The sequence below is a fragment of the Vidua macroura genome, chromosome 1, assembly GCF_024509145.1.
Source record: "Vidua macroura isolate BioBank_ID:100142 chromosome 1, ASM2450914v1, whole genome shotgun sequence".
Classification (NCBI taxonomy): Eukaryota; Metazoa; Chordata; class Aves; order Passeriformes; family Viduidae; genus Vidua; species Vidua macroura.
Window position 1 is genome coordinate 81,472,440 of NC_071571.1, and position 14,374 is coordinate 81,486,813.

Below are 14,374 nucleotides of genomic sequence, written 5' to 3' on the forward strand. Positions count from 1 at the left end.
TCGACCTTCAGTATTATAACGGTTCTTTATGTTCTTCTCAGCATGGGAAAAGCTTCATGAAGTAGGAGCTGGAGTGTGGTAGAGAGCTGTTTTGTGCAATGGCATGTTGTACTGAAATGGTAAAGAATTTCTCTGCACAAGAGCAACTGCACCTCTTGAATCAAGCACATCAGAGGTGAATCCAATAGAAAAAAAAAAAAGGTATAAAAGGTCTTGAGTCTAAAGATAGAGTAAAAGAAATTATTGGCTACAAGCAGGTGCTATAGGAGTTTCACTGTGGATCTCAGGACATAGAGGTTTGATGAGTTCTCTCTTCTGATAATATCACAAAATAAGAATGGGAGGTCAAATGGAACCTAAAAGCCCTTCTTCTCAAAAAAAAAAACAAAAAAACAAAACAAAACAAAACAAAACAAAAAAAAACAAAAAAAAAAAAAAAAAAACAAAAAAAAAAAAAAAAAAGAAAAGTGGCAATATTTCACAGCCTGAGGTGTGTAATGCAGACATTCCTTTGTTCGTCACTAATTGCATGTATGACAGCACAAATATAAGATCTTTTATTTCTTTTCATATTATTTGTTAGACCATTTCTTTTTGTAGAGTGAGAGGTCATATTTTCTCCAGATTTAATTGAAAATATTATTAATATTACATAATAAACTATGTATTATATATGTAATTAGTATTTTTAATTACAAAGGACCAAGATACTGTGCCTTGTCAGATGTAATTTATTATGTAAACAGTGACACTATTTGATGCTTTCAGTATAAGGGGATCCACCCTTGTCCAGAGATACTGAATTCTGCAATGTGAATTATAATAATTCTTACAGGCTTTAGTGACAGCTTTTAACAAAGGAACAGCTGATCTGCTGTAGATGGATCAGCTGCCAGACTGAGTCAACTGTGAGGCCCCAATGAGCTGATGAGCCCCGCTTATGTGCATGTGTGTGTAAGTAATCAAAACAAAATCAGTCAGAAACACCTATAAATAGAAATAGTAGCATTGTTCAAAGCCATAAATTCCTGCTCGTGTAGTGACTCAGTTGGTAATTTGTTAGGTGTTTGTAGGTCTTGTCAAATGCCAGCTAGAATAATTGACTGGTATTAGCATTGTTTGCAAAACAGACTTGTAGGATTATAAAACAGGCTTTATAAAAACAGGTGAAAACCGAAAAAGGCATTAATGATCTCCTAGACAATATGTCTATAATAATCTTAAAATACATAACTACAACTACAACAATTAATATAAACTACAACAATTCCAATGTCTCTGCGTGCTATGTAAATTAAATGTACGTCTGATTTAGAAAAAGCTAATTCGCGCTTTATTAGCTGTATATCTCCCTCTGATAAATTTTTATCCATCACATTCACTTCTGAATAGGCATCACCTCTTCTGAAGAATGTCATGTCACACATGACTTTTAAGCCGTAGTCATATTTTCACACAATTTTGTAGTGCAGTGAAGGGGAAGGATAAGAAGCGATTGATGTAACTAATGACTTCTTCACTTACCTCAAGCAGAGGAATCCAGGAAGTGAAGACAAAATCAGGTTGCTAAAGATTAATGCAAAACAACATAGATGAGCATATGGAAACAAAAGACCAAAGTATAAACCCCATGAAACTGACAAGACATATCCCCATAACATATGCACAGCTTGCTAGCAGAAGAGTAGCAAAAAAATCCCTGCTCGTTACCCAACAGTGAAGAAAACCCATTAATTTCGTGCCCTTTTTGAAACTTGCCTTTCCAGAATTCCCCATCAATTATCACGGGCTTTCACAATTGATTACACCAGTGGGATAAGATCTTAGCCTAGAACAAGGGGAAAAGAGGTGTGAATAGGCATGTTTGGAAGTCAGCTGGGCCTGATAAATTTAATTCTAAAATATTTATATAAAATGGCTGAAATAAACACGTTTTTTAGCAGTTATTTTTGAAAATGTATAGGGAAAAAAAGTGGCCGCGGTGCAGATTAACCCTAAGAACAGTAGAAAGAAATGAGCAGGACAATTTCATGGGGACTTTGCAGATTTTTCAGCTTCATCATGGACCCTGAGTAACCTTGATACAAGCAACGAAACCATTTCCAAGCAGACAAGAGACTGAAAGATTACAGGATTTACAGCAGCTAATGTAGATTTGCAAAAAAAAAAAAAAAGTGTCAAATCAATATAATTTTATCCTACAGTGGGGTGATGAAACTTGTGGATAGAATGGAAACCCAGGAATATAGATATATGTTTCATATTACAAGAATAATGAAAACTTTTAATGGTGCCCTATGTGACACTCTATAAGCAGGTTAGGGAGATGTGATGTAGATAAAATGTATTACAGGACAATCTGGATAAATCTGCTACAGTGTGGGTGTAAATGTTTTTGGAAACCTGAAATCAGAAAGGTATCCATCAATGAATTACCGCCCACAGTAGAAGAGGTCTACTCAGAATCTGGTTTTACTTCAATCTTGTCATGGATTAATTTGATATTAAAGTAAAAACAAGCTTATTAAATTCACAGATGATGGAAAATCAAGTGAGACTGCAAAAATGTTGAAACAGGAACTTAGAATTCAAAATTATTTTGATAAATTGCAGATGATCCCACAATTAAAAAAAAAAAATTAATGGTTAGAAATGCAGTGTGCAGTTGTGCAAGTAAAAGGCGAAAAACAACCTGTTAGAAGTCAGTCCTATGGGAAGAAATAAACTATGTAAGCATGAAAAGGTTACTCTCAGAGGATCATTTTTGAAAGACAGCACAGTTGTAAGCCATCCATGTGTTCACACTGTACCTGTTGCATAGTCCTGTTGTCCATATACCAAGAATAAAGGAGAAAAATTAATATAATCTATGTATACTGAATATTTTAGGTGAGGTAAGATATAATTTGGGGAATTTTCTGGTTTTAAATACACTTCAAAAAAGAATGATATCCACTTTATAGGTAAACCATGCCAGAAAACTATAGTTATCTAGAAAATAATTCTTTACTATTGCCTCCAGAAGCAACCATTCCTTCCCCAAGTTTTTAAAATGTATCTGCAGTAGACCTGGTGGATATTTGATCTCTAGATTAGCTGGTTGGCTCAGCATGTGAAGATCAAATTTAGAGGGAAATTACCTAATCTGTGAATTCTTAGGAATCTGCAATAAATAAAATAATCACCAGTTTCTAGGAAGATATTACTTTTGTATTATACTATGCAATATGCAATATCAATTCTTTTCACGGTAATTTTAAAGGTTTGTAGGCTGTAAAAGCCTATGCCATGTCATTCAAAAACTATTTTTATTCATCCATGTATTTTCCTATATCTAGGATGTAGGATGCTTTCCTGATGTAATTCTTGGAAAGGCCAAAATGGCTTTAACTCCCACCTCCCCACTCTTTTACTACCTAGAGCTCTAGATCAAAGAAGTCTATCAAATTTGTGTCTCATTCAAAAGTCTGAACACCTTAAGGTGAGTACAGCTCTGGTTTGTGTCACTTGGAGACACAACAAGAAAGGGTAAACTGCCTCTGGGAAGGGGTTGGGGTACATGGAATATCTTGACAAGTTGTCTACAATAAGTCAAAATTTTTCGATCAATCAAAATTTAGATGAATTTGTCCAGTTCCTTTGTTTTTTTCTTTTCCCTTCACATAATGGTTTATGTTCTTCAAGTATTCTCTTTCAGTAGGGAAATATAATTGTGGTGTCACGCTCTTTCTCCCAGGTCCAGAGAAGCTCCAGCGCCCTTTGGCGCCGCCTCCCCCCGCACGCCCAGGTCCGCCACTTCTCTCCCGCATGCCGCTGCTGCTGGCACGCCGTTCGGGGTCTGCCGGCTTCTGTCACCAGCACGAGGGTCCGAGGTAAAGAGGGAAGGAATGTCCAGATCACCCACAAGGAAGGCAGGAAGGCTTTACTGTCGCTGAGAGTTGCAGTGGGGGGGTAGTGACTCGTGCTTCCCACGTCACGTGGCACAGGGATCCGGGAAGGAGCGGGATGATATAGGGGATGTGATAGGGAGGGCAGACGCCCCCCCCGCCCAATCGGTGCGGGTGCTGCGGTGATGACATAAGACAGCGACCAACAAGGACACCGCAGGGGTGGACACCGAGCCTCGGGCTGAGCGGGATCGTGGGGATGGGGCAGCGGACACGGGGTTCCCGGGGCCAGACAGGGGAGTGGTCACAGGAGCGGCAGAGGGGAAAGCCCAACAGCAGGCAGCATGGGGCGAGACACCGCGGGGTGGGGGGAACAACACGGGAGAAGCACGGGGGTACACAAGACTCAGCTAGCTAACACAAATAAGAACCCCTAAAACCCAATCTCAGGATGCAACAGATAATTATTGCAAAATTGAGTTTTTTCAATAATTTCTGCTTCATAGCTAAAAAACATTAAGTGAAATGAAGTCACATGAGCAAGTTCTCACATAACAAACCAGAGCAGGGAAATTACCTAGAAAGAGCTCAGGAAGATACCCTGGGAAAAGTAGAGAGTTGCAGCTAAAATATTTTGGCTTATCAGCTTTTGCTGAATACTGGGAGTTCTGTGCAGAATATGCAGACTGTCTCCGCTGCTGTTGTAAAAAAGCTGTCAAAGCAGCACTAAAAGATCTGAAGATTATTGGGTATTTTAAAAGCTCACAGTACTGGAGCTGTTTCTGAGTCTTCACGTTAAGTTATTATATAATCCAAGTGACTAGTTACTTGTTATTACCAGGGGTGTTTTTCTTTTAATATCAGTGCACTTCTTCTACCAGTAGAATACTTTGTAAAAATCAAAGTAATTTTATGTAGCTGTTGCTGTCTTCAGAGTCTGCAAAAAGTGCATTGTATTGCTTGAAAGAGTACCAGGTGATGTTACCTTCAGAATCCCCTTAACAAATGACTCGAACAAAAAGAATGGCTTCGTTTTTTTTTTCATCTAGATCAGTTCTCCTAAGAAAATGGGCTCCACTTGCTCAAACATTGTGTTAATATTGATAAGTTCTGTAAGGATAGGTGGAAAGTAAAAGCTGTGTGAAGTATAATGGATATGTGACATTTGTAATGTAAGGACATTTTTTGAGACTATTATTGAAAAAAACCAAAGAGAAGACCAAAAAAAAATAAACCCCACCTCAATACACAGACCCTCCAGAAAAGGAGATAACAGAGACAATATCTATGACCAGATCTCCCAGCTCACAGATAGAGGGAACACAACTGAACAAATCACTCAAGGCCTTGGAGAAGTTCCATCAGCTTTTTCTAAATTATAAGAAGGGGTGTGGAGAGGGAGAAAGAGTCTCACAGGTCTCTCAGAAAAGAATAAACATTTTCAGAATCTTTAAGGGGCGTTAAGGCAATGGATGAAACTGACTATAGAATGCTAGGGGATTCAAAACAAAGGTTGACAGAGTTGGCTGACGTAGACAATAACATTGATGTGAAATCAGGTGATCATAGATCTATAGACACAAGAAATTAAGGGCAAAGGAGGCACCTTTGATATATAAGTGGAATAGCCTTCCCCCTTGCTCTGGAAGGACAATGAACACCCACTGCCTGTGTGAGCTGAAAGAGCAGTCAGGACTTTTACTAAAATGGTCAGGAATACCTAGTTTGTGTCATTCTTCATAAAAAAAATATATTGACCTGCAGCACCTGGTGGGCGACTTCCCCTCTTCCAGTAACATCAATATTTATTTACCAGTTACTCATAAGGGGGAAAACTGAGCCCCCCCTAATAAACCAGTGGGAGAGGCAAAGCCTGTGAAACAGTCACAGTCAGGGCAGTCTGCCTTTCACAGACATTCATGCTGTGGTGGCTCTTTGTACTTGCCCATTCTGGAGTACGCTGTTTATACTGGGGGAGTTTTTCTATCCTGCTTATATGTTGTTCCTCATCCAAAAACCTCAGTCTAGTCTAACAAGTTTGATACCCCCAATGAGTGAAACAGTAGAAACCCATTGTGTGGAAGCTACAGACACGTCCTGCCTCAGTGAGGATCTGTAACAGACTATCCTGATGCTCAGCCCTCTGTTTTAATGATCACGTCACACATACATATATATATATATGTGTGTGTGTGTGTGTATATATAAATTAAATGCACAAATTGTCTGCTATCCCTATGACTGTGGCAATCTTGAGATTGTTATTAAATCTGTAAAAATTTCAGATCATATTTTTTATAATAGACTAAGGTTATATTATATCTGAAGAGCAAGTTGCTAAACAACCACTGATGAAATATGTTTTACAGATAAAAGTATTTTTATTCACTGTAATACACTGACTTCTACACATAAAACCTAAGTGAAAAATAAAATTTACAAATTGTTGAAATTAATGCTTGCCATTATAAGCCCACAATACATTCTATAAAGAAGCAAGGAGTAATGAGTACAGAACAAAAGGGGAAATTTAGACTAGATATTAGGAAGAAATTCTTTACTGTGAGGATGGTGAGATACCAGAACAGGTTGCCCAGAGAAACTGTGGGTGCATCATCCCTGGAAGTGTTCAAGGCCAGGCTGGATAAGGCCTTGAGCAACCTGGTCTCTCACTGGGAGGTGAATGGCAGAGGGGCTGGGACTAGATGATCTAGAGATCTAAGGTATCTTCCACTTCTTAACATTCTGTGATTCTATGACTCTTCTTTCTTTGACCTCTGTGTATGAAAACAAAAACTGTAGCTTTTGAAAAGTTAGCCACTATTGCTGAAATAACAGCATATTGACATCTCTTACATGTTGTTTTGAGGTTTAATAATTTTTTACAAGAAACAGCTACTTTGACAGAATGCAAGTACAGTTTAGCCATAAAATTCATGCTAAGTGCATGAAGATCAAAGCCTACAGTGTGTCACACAATTGCTTGATGCAGTATTAGGTTAAATAGGCAACTACATCGCCAATAACTCATTAGAATAAACAACAGGAAAGAACAATCCAAAGATGAATAATTGCTCACCTATATTTTTCTACAGAATATGTTCAAACTTCCAAAACCACAGTACCATTCTCAGCTGCTTTATAACAGCTGAAAAAATCTCACAGGTATCACAAATAACTTAAATATAACTAAAGGCCACTAATCTAATACAAATTTCTCAATTGATATCCTAGAGTAAAAAAGGAGAAGATTTACTATCTGAACTCTGTATGTGACAAAAGTAACATACTTTAGGGACAGAGTTGACATGGGAAATGTCAAAGATCTTCTGTAACTCAGTTAAAAGGCTTTACCCCTTTAAATGGGTTCTTGCTGTTGAGCTCATTAGAGCTGTCACAGCATACTTTCAGTGTCTCTCCAAAAGGACTGATGCTGGGACTGACTATGTTACCTTTGAACAGCTACGGTTGTTTTCATAATGTATAGAGACAGTAGAAGTTGTGGAAATGTCAAAATTTAGCAAAAATGACTGACTACATAAATTTATATAAATGCATTTTAATAAGTACTTGATAAATAATAATAGTGATAATGATTTTTTTACATTAGTATCATAAAACATCTTATTTCTCTCTTAGAATTTGATACTACTTTACAGCTTATTACTTTCATTTATTTCTTTTTTCATAAAAGATAAGAAAATACTAAACACAGTTATCTTTTCCTTTGTAATTTTAGCAGGTGGTGCTGATAAAACATATCTTTCTGTTTTCCACTAAGTTAAAAATACCACAAGGGAGGTCAGGTGTGCTGTAACACAGAGATTTACATAACAGGATTACATGAAAATAAGCAGTTCGTTTTTCTGCTGAAAAAGCATAGGGTAAGAAACTCAAGTTTTCCTTCAAAATCTGTTACCCTGAAATTGAAAGAGCTGGAGTAGAACAGGAAATGAGGAAAAAAAAATCCTGCCCGTTGTGCACCACATATTTTCTTGATGCACTTAAAAGATGCACTGAGAACTATCACAAAGAACAGCAAGAGACAGAAACAGACTTTAAGAATGGTACCAAGCTGAACAATTTATAATTGTTTAAATGCTGTGTCACTGAGTTTTTCACTATTTCCATTTTAAAACAACATTGTGAAAATCTAATTTCCCAGATAGAAAACCATGATGTTGAAAACTTTCATAGGAAAAATTCAGTATTGTACTCAACCATTGCACTGTCAGCCTTCCAACTCCTACGTGAATTTAAACTGCATTTAAACTGCAGCAACTGGTTGCTGAAATTTATTCTTTCTATACATCTTAGTTTGTAGAGGTAAGCTTGCTACTGAAAGCTCTATGGGATGATGACAAACACACCTCTTTACAAACCATGTATAGGACTAGAAATAGGCAATTATGCAAGATAGCCTGTAGCAAAAAGTGGTAAAACTGGGTAGCAGGCATGAATCAAAAGATCTGACACAGTCCAACCTTTTTTGAGGTGAACTGAGGCCTGACAGAGAGAATTATCAGGTCAAAGTGTAAGGCAATCTGCTTCACAGCTATGAAGTGCAGAACAGCTCAGCTGAGAAACAAAAGGAAATGAAGTATTTTGGGCCTCACAATGTGCAGGATATGCTGGAGGGCCTTGTGTCCACACTGCCATCAGTGCTCTCCAGACAGCCCCCGCTGTGACTTCAGCCGTGGAACAAACAGGTGGGACAAACATTTTGAATGCAACCAGTGGCATACCCAAGAAACTTCAGGTATGGGGAATATTACCAGGTGTCTTCCTGTACACTGAAACACTCATGTGCATGCCTCATAAGAAGACAATTCTTGTAAGTTGTCCTTGCTAACAGTTGTATACCCATGGAACTTTAGAGGTGTGGGTTTTCATAAGAGCTCTTAGTGAAACTATCAAATTAAATTTAGAGTAAGGTTCTGAAAACATGTCAGACAAGAAGCTCTCCTGAGCGCTGAAAAAAACACACCAAGACTCTCCAGAAAATTAAAATCACACTGGTTGGAAAAGGTAAATGTGTGTCATTTTGGAGCATGGTATTCATGGAGTATAACAGTGAAGTAAAACTAGCTTCATCTTTCTTGATACTTACTAAATATAATGGAACACAGATTACAAAATGACCTAGCATTCTATAATTTCATAATGCCAAGTCATTAATTGTGACTTCAGGGTAGGCAATATCTCAGCCTTATGCAATATGAGGTCTAACTAGATAATCATTCTCTTTACTGGTTCCTTGCACTTCGACAGTCTTTGACACTGTGGAAAGATACAAAGTAAAACCCTGACATAAATGGATTAAATAATAGGATAGTCATTGTAACAAGGTTTCACTAACTTTTATTCAAACAGCATCATTTTCTGAATCTGTGTCAAAATTTCTGCTTGACTTTTTGCAGGATGGTCTTTTTTGTTGAGATGGACTTATTCAATATACAAATACAGAAAAGAGAAAAAAGAATCCAAAAGTACAGTATAGTTTTGTAAGTGTTATACATTAATCCTAAATGCTTTTATAGCTGTAAATGTATTAAAGGATGCATCCTGAGAAAGGCTTGTCATTTCAGTTGACAATAATAAACATGTTTTGAACATTCATAGATATCCAATCCATAGATTACAATTTGCAGCCAAGTTGACATTGTACTGCTAGTAATACTGGGTGACGTGAAGACAGAATGAAATTACTTTCTTTCATGGGGTTAATGTTTACAAATTTTTTCAGAACAATCAGCTCTTTATATAACCTATTCATGTATAGGGTATATGAATTTGTAAAAGTAAACTTTGTTTTACTGGATGCTGAAAAGAACAATTTTTACACTACATTAATTTTCATTTCAACTTCTGGCCTTCCATCTTCCAAATAACAATATACAAAAAACAATAAAAACCCCACAAACTAAAAACCCAAAGTCCTCTTTGAATCAGATCTCTTTAATTGATAGGAAAAAGAACTTACACCCCCTTAATATTTTCACTATGTTTTTCTGTGAAGTAAAACTCCAACTAGCTCCTTAATCAGGAACACTTAAATGAAGTTTTATTATTAAAAAAATTAGTTCCCTCACTATACCTTGAATAGGAATTCTGATTGATCATGACAGACACACCATTGAATTAAATTGAAATTTTAACCTTTTGTATAATTTCATGTGAAAATCTGACATGTTCAAAATGCTAAATTGTTTAGGAAACCAGTGGCAGCTATTCACTAAACAATAATTTTTACAATGATTTTTTTTAAGTAAGGTAGGTCCAAAAATATTTTAATACAGCTGTTTCAGAGAGATTTTTTTCATTACTGCCTAGTTGGTCATCAATGGATGAAGCTGGGAATAAGAAAATCTCAGTCAGGTCCTAGGGATGTGAGTTGTCTTCAGTACATAAAAATCAACTCTCCAATGCAAATACAGATTCATTTACAAAATCTGCAGGTACTACAACTTCAATTGTATCTTCCTATTGCCAGTCAAGCTTAGCACTTCAATAATAATTTACTCATAATCAGACTGAGTCAAAGCTAGCTGTGCCTCAGAATTGAAAATACCTTATATTTCTTTAGGAGACTTCTGTTTAAAAAATATTTTCATGAGATCAGAATGCAAGCTTTTGCAAATACAATCATGCAAACCTTCTCTTGTCATGTCATCATTGTGGCACAGAAAATCATCCTCATCCTAGATTTACAGGTACTTTGTTGTTATACAATATTTTGCAACAAGTTAGGAGAAATGGAAAATACATATAGTATTACTATAATTCAAGGATGACTTGACTTTTTAAAGATAACATCAAAGTCAAAAGAGAAGAAATTTGGACCAATTATTTTAATTCATTACCAGCTTAATTTCATTTAGATACCATACTGTGTGACTCAAGAAACATGTTCTTTCCTATCTGAAATGTATTTCAGTGGATGTTGTCAATGTTTTTTTAATAATTTCACCTTGAAATAATTCTTAGACAGGGATAAGACAGTAATTGCAAGAATGTCTTTGAAATATAGCTCTAAACTAAAAAACTATTTATACTTGACTGATTTTTCAGTTTATTAAAAAGAGCAAAAACAGCTTTTCCCAATTTTATTCTACATTTGCTAAGGATTGTCTGAAACATGCAACTATTATATATACTTAGTTTCACTTCAGTTACATTTTTAGTATGGAAAGTTCCCATCAACTTCAGCATGAAAAAAGAAGTTGTTGGACCTCGTCCATGACAGAGGATCTCAACAATCTTCATATGAAGTATACATTTAAATATAAACATAATCTTTAAAAAAGTCAAAACAGCAAAGAAATGTTTTCCTTTCTGTCCAAAAATTCAAGCTTCCAAACTCCATTCCAAGCAGGATCAAACAAAAATATGACTTGAGACAGAACATGCAGACACAACTAGTGTCTAGGTATTCCATATTTTAGATGATTCATCCAACTGTTGACTAATGGACTTTTCCTTGGGTTCCTCCACTGCTACCTTCATCCTTTACTTCATGATGAAATTTTTCACAAAGAAAAAAATATATTTTTAGTTAGCAGGATGGGAAAATTATCACAGGTAGCCAGCTATTCCAAGATGGAACCCTTGAGCCTAAACTTGAAAAATTTGTTACTGCTATTGTTTTCCATATTACAGTCATTTGGAGGACTAATTATCTGAAAATTCTATTACTGCTTTTAATTCTATTCATGTTACTACTTCTTGTTTTCTGTTTTCTAAAATTTTTACTTGCGATTACTTTGACCAGATAGAAATTGGAGGCTCAAGAACCCTTGGAAATCTAACAGGTAAATATAAATGGCAAAGATGCTTTTACAGCTCCCATGCTAGAAAATATCTGCCTTGATATGATAATGTCCTTTTCTTTTTCAATCTTTTTTAAGGAACAAAATAAAAAACTCCAACATGAACAAACACTCAGGGAAGTTAACCAAAGATAAGGATAAATACACCACTTCTAGGTACAGACCTGAGAAGCCTGAGAAAACAGATTGTCTATATCCAAGAAGTCTGGGACTGACCAAAAAAGTGAACAGCTTCCACCTACATACGCTTTTGGCTTGTCAGAAGAAGAGGTTTAGTCACTGAGAATAAAGTTGGCAGACCTCTTCCAGAAGTTGTGTGGCATGCAACCTCTTCCAGAAGTTAATCTCACTGCTTTCCACATTCTTAACCCTCACTGATCTGCCTTACTCTTCCTCTGTGAGAGAGCAACAACAGTAAAAAGTCATATTGAACTCTGATTTAATTCCCTTGTTATGTTTCTCCATATCCATAAGCAAAGCTTAGTCCTGGCCCCTTCTCTGACCTCACCTGGTATTAGGGAACATTGAAAATGTGATGCAGCAGGGAGAGGCAGGGAGGAAAGTGACAAGAAAAGGAGAAGCTTTTTGAATCCTGCAGCATCTTGAGATGAAATCCCTCTCATGCAAAACTGTGATATGAAAGGAGGAAACTTTGTGAGAGAAAAACAGATTTCAGACACCTCCCAGATTCTTTCAAAACCCTTCTGTCTCCAGGCCTCATTTTCCCTACGGAGAGTCTACGTTATTATATATCTTTATTGTTACTATATTTAACTTCCAGGCTAACAGCTTCCATACTAACTACTCAGATCAGTATAGCCAGCTGGGTAACCTTTGCAGCATGGGGAGAATCAGATGTCTTAGGGTCATTCTTCACTAGCCCACACTGCTTATCCTACAATTAGGTCAGATGTCTACAGTCCCCAGGGCCATGAAATGTCCCTATTACATGGGAATATTTGAGGGGGAATGGAAGGAGGACACAGCTTATTTCTAGTCTTTCAATCTCCTTTACCTTTATTGACAGAAAGAACTTTCAGCTCTGAAAAAGAGGCTGGGCTGCAGAAGGTGGATCACATGATGCTATGGCATATCTACAATACTGTAGCACCCAGTAATTTTATTATCAAGTACATCTTGAAGTTTAACTGTAAGACAGTGACTCCAGGTCACTGAGTGATCCACTACTTTCAGTTCAGAGTTACATGTCTGTCTCAGGCTGGGAATCACAAACCCAGGGTCTTGCACTTAACAGAAAAAATGAACTTTTGGTCCAACCAAAAGTTCGGACAATGGGCTAATTGGTCACTTCTCTACTCAAGACTGGATTGGCCACTGTGTTCTGCCACCAGCAAGTTCCCCTCTATAGTTGCAACTCAGTAGGCATCAAGACATGCCAGACGGGAACCTGACAATGAGGTTTTGGGCTTACTCTAGACTTGAGCCCAGAGGTGCTCTTCTTACAAGTCCGAGTAGTTGGGCAAAATCTAGATTGGCATTGAGGGGTGCTGCCAGGCTGAATCACCCCCAGCTACAACTTACCGATTTTGTCACAGGTGGATGGGCCACCTTCACCTAACCCAGTGAAAGGACACATATTAAACCCCCCTTGTCCCTCCAAAAGGCGACCTCAGGCCTAAAACAAGGCATTCTGGCACTGAGAAGACGGAGCCTCCGGCCTTCCCGTGACATTAAGGGAGGGATAGCCACCGCAACCATCCGACGGTGAGAAGTGGGATCTTCAGCCAGGAGTTTGGGGAAGCTGCGAGAACGCCAAGCGAGAGGTGGCAGCAGCGAGTCGCCGTGCAGCCCGGTGGCGGCGGTCGGCCCGTACCGCTGCCGCCTCTGCTCAGCCCGGCCGCAGGTACCGCTGCCGAGCCCGCCGCGGTGCCCGGCATGACTTTATCCGGCGCGGCGGTGCGGGGCTGGAGGGGCGCGGGGAGGATGGATGGGAACGCCGTGTCCCGCGGGAGCGGCCCGCCTGGCCGGCCCTGGCCATGGCCCGGGGACACGCGGGTCTCTCCCTGCGGGGCAGGTGCTGGGACCGCGATTTCGGGCAATAAATGACCGGCTGTAGGCGCTGGTCGGGCTCCTCGGCCGCGGCTGTGGCTGTCCCCAGTGCCGCGCTGATGCTCAGCCCGCTGCGAGCGTGAATTAGCAGAGAAACAACCCCAAAATATTGGGTGGTTTTGTTTAGGTACCAAAACTCCGAGCGGCGAGTTGAAAGGAGCTATGGAGTGGCAACTTTCAGGTGAGTGCTGCAATTGCATTCCACCCAAGTTTCTCAACGAAGGGTTAAGCGTGAGCAGGAGTAAAACATGACTTCCATATTCCTTACCCTATTTGCTCGCAAGAAGACTTCTGAAAACACGATAGGATTTCCACCTAGGTTTCCCAAGCATGGGAAGAAAGACCCGAGGTAGACTCGAGCCGGAGAACGAGCTCTGGCATCCCTGTTGCTGTCGCCGTTTTGGCTGGCCGACCTCAAGTTCCCAACCCATGACAGCAGGAGCCGCGCTGCCAAGGGGCTGCTCCCCACCGACGACCCCCGCCCCAGGGTGCGCTCCCTCACCTGCGCCCTCCGCCCTGCCTCCCCTTCCCCAGTAAATCAGAGCCGCCTCGGCCGCGGGGGTCTGAAGGAACACGGGGACGCGCCCC